This window comes from Meles meles, chromosome 3, assembly GCF_922984935.1.
Source record: "Meles meles chromosome 3, mMelMel3.1 paternal haplotype, whole genome shotgun sequence".
Taxonomy (NCBI): Eukaryota; Metazoa; Chordata; class Mammalia; order Carnivora; family Mustelidae; genus Meles; species Meles meles.
Window position 1 is genome coordinate 12,300,167 of NC_060068.1, and position 3,606 is coordinate 12,303,772.

Sequence of the window (3,606 nt, forward strand, 5' to 3'; positions counted from 1 at the left end):
ATCTTTGCAGTGTTTGAGTCTTTCAGCCTCTCTATGACCATCAGTATAAATATTTAAAAATATTAACTTTTCTTCTTGAAGGACTGTTACCGCTTTTCCTTTAAAAGATGGTTTCCAGGTGATGATATCAGTAAGGTTGTCACTGAGAAAGCCATAAGTAATTGGCCAGCTGATCTGCCTGGTCACTAGTATGAGCCCAATCTGAGAAAACCCTGGTGATTGGCCAGCACATAGTGGTGATCACAGTTGTATGTAAGTCAAACATGAAGAAGGTGTTGTGATGTCCCAGGGCAGTTATAAAAGATGGCAACAGCCCAGGCTGCAGAGAGGAGACAGATGGCGGTTCACTCACAGCTCTTCCTGCTCTTCCTCGACTTCTATGTCCTGTTCCCTGTCCCTGCCCATGGCAATCTCCCTGCCCACTCCTCTTGCCCTGGGCCTCTCTCCAATATGCAACATACCACCTTCATGTTAGCACCTAAGTTTGTGCCCCTCTGTGTTCCGGAGTGTCCTCAAACCCCTCCACAGTGACTCCTAGGCCCATTTCATACAAGGAGAATGACCCAGGTCCTCAGGGAGGCATTCTCACTCTCATTCTCATTCTAAGTCTAATTTGGTAGTGGGACACTGGCTACCAGAGTACCATGGATTCTCAGCCAGCTGGGCCCCACACCTCTTGGGTCACAGGCGTGTTCAGTACAGGAAAGCTGGGCCCACATCCTGATGGAACACTGGGCACACTACTACTCTGAAGACCATATCCTGGCTCAGCACAGGGCACATGAATGCTATGAATATCCAGCCTTCCCAGATGTTCACAGTGTGGGGAATGTCTGAAGACACCAGGCAGAGAGGGAATTGTATGAAATAAGTAGGTACTGGGAAAAGGAATCACCACATCTCTGTATACAGTGTTAGTCACTGCAACACTGGCCCTCAGTCAATGGACTGTCTGAAACAGCTCAGCAGTGGACGAAATAATTCCCCAGAAATCTTGCTAACTCCGAGATCACAGACCATCAATCCTCAAACACAGACTAACAAAGAGAAATTCAGACCTCAGACAGAGCACCTGCCAGGAACCCAAAGACTGGGAGGCTTCTGATCCCATTTGAGACTGAGCAGATTAGTCACACAGATACTTGGTGGACAAGGAGCCTCCATACCTCAAGTTGGCCAGCCCAGTGCAGCACAAGGCAAGTAGCCCCGAGAAGAGCCTTGCCAAGTGCCCAAAACCCATGAGTCATGCATCTCAGCACTGTACTGGGAAAATGTTTCAACTCAACAGAAGCATTACCATGGGCCTTTATTTCCAGTGTACAAGAACTCAGTTCTCCCCTAGGACAAGCAGGCACCTGGACAGCTGGCCCATTATGTGCCTGTGGACCTGGAGACCAATAAAGGAACTCTGGCTAGGCCAAGCAGACACCGAGACAGGTGGCTCACAATGTGCCCTTGGGCCTCAAGACATACAACTCAGCTCTAAAGCTTGGCCAAGGGCACACACTGACAGTAGGCTCATCATGGGCCCATGTACCTGGAGACCAGAATCTGAGCTGTATGCTAGGTTAAGCTGTCCCCTTGGCATTGGGATAAGGATGTGCTCTTGGACCTGTAGACCAACAACACAGCTCTATGACAAGCGAAGCAGGAAACTTCACAGCTGGTTCAACATGTGCCCATGGACCTGGAAGCCACAAAATCAGGTCTCTCCTCAGCCAATCAGGCACCTGGCCAGCATGGTCCCCATGTGACCTTTGACCTCGAGACCAACCACTTAACTCTCTCTTAGGTCCAACAGACATTTGGAGAGCAGGCTTACCATGAGACCTTGGACCTAACAACCATAAAGCGACTCTTGGTTAGGCCAAGCACTTACCTTGAGAGTGGGATCACCATGTACCCTTGGACTTGGAAACTAACAACAGAGGACTCTGCTAGGCCAAGAGGTCACCTGGATAGGAGGCTCACCATGTGTTCTTTAACAGCAATAAGAAACACACAGTTCTGCACCAGGCCAAGCAGACAAATAGTGGGCTCACCATGTGCCCTTGGACCAGGAGAAAAACTGAGCTGTCTGGTAGGCCAAGCAGACACCTAGGCAGCAGGCTCATCATGTGCCCTTGGACCTGGGGTCAAACTCAGCTGTCTGATTTGCCAAGTAGGCTCCCGGTAGACAGGGGCACCATGGGCCCTTGGGCCTCAAAACCAACAACTGAGCTCTGTGCTCAAGCAACTAGGAATGTTGATAGCAAGCTTACAATGGAAACTTGAACCAGGAGATCAAAAAATAAGCTGAGTGCTAGGCCAAGTTGACATGATGAAAGTGGATTCACATTATACCCTTTGATCTGGAGACCAAGAAGTGAGCTGTCTGATAGGCCTAGCAGGCACCTGGACAGCAGTCTCACTGTGTTCTCATGGACCTGGAGACCAACAATGTAGCTCTGCACTAGGCCAAGAAGGCAGCTGGACAGTGAGTTCAGCATGTTGTCTTGGACACAGATCCTTCCTTCTCCCCAGAGTACAGGGCTCTCAAACAATGGGCTTTCCAGCTGGCATCAGATTAGGAGACCTGCAAACCTGCTCAGCATTGCACCAATTTGTCCAATGCAGTCATGGAGACCTGGAAGCCTCCAAACCATGAGCCCTCCATCCAAGGATAGCACGGGACTAAGAAGACACTGGAACACCAGGTTGATCCAAAAATCTATGACTGCATGCTTTTCACCTCTGCAGAAAAGTGAGCATTCAGTCTCTTCTCACTTTCGATGTCCTTCCACCTGAGGTCCTTGTGGCCTGCTATCTTCGCATTATTCATTTTGTGGGGATGTCTCCTCCTGAGAAGAAAACTACACCATACCTTAGGAGATGAAACTGGCTAGTAATATGAACACTTTGTTTTCAAATTCATGGCAGAAAATGAAGAGGGGCAATGGTAGGAAGGAGTGCAGGAGACCCAGGGTCTGAACTATGTGGAGTCCTTGGAAGAAATCCTCCAGTTGAAGGAGTAGTGTTCCAACCTGAAGGGAGAGTTGGGGGCCTTAAAGCAAGAAGCCAAGCAGTGCATTGAGGGGTAGGCTCAGCTCCATGATGTGGAGAGTTTCTTCATTCAAATGAAGGTCTTCCTAAATATGTCTGCCTTAGACGAGTGCCCAAGGGTCAATGTTTGTGCACCCACCCAGGCATTGAAGGCATTGAAGGGGAGTTGGGAAATAAGTTTTCATCTCCCTGATTGATTGTATGTTATGAATTTAAATATTAGGCAAATAAGCTATTTAAAATAAAGAAGATTAAAAATAAACTACACAATTGATTATTTCTAAATAACTGATTTACAAAAAACAAACCCTGTGTGATTATAAAGGGCAGCCTGTCTTAGAGTCACTATTATCCCTTAAGATTCATTGCATTCTTTTGAGGTTGGGGTGTCCATGGCTCTGAGAATATGTCGATAAAGTATGCAGAGTTGAAATTGAGTATAAACTGCCTGACCTCATCACCACTTTCAGATGTACTGATACTAGAAGCAAAGCAGAAGACCTAAGTTCAGCAGCACTCTGATTGGAAGGAATAAAGAATCTGTGTGTCTCTTCACAGGTATTT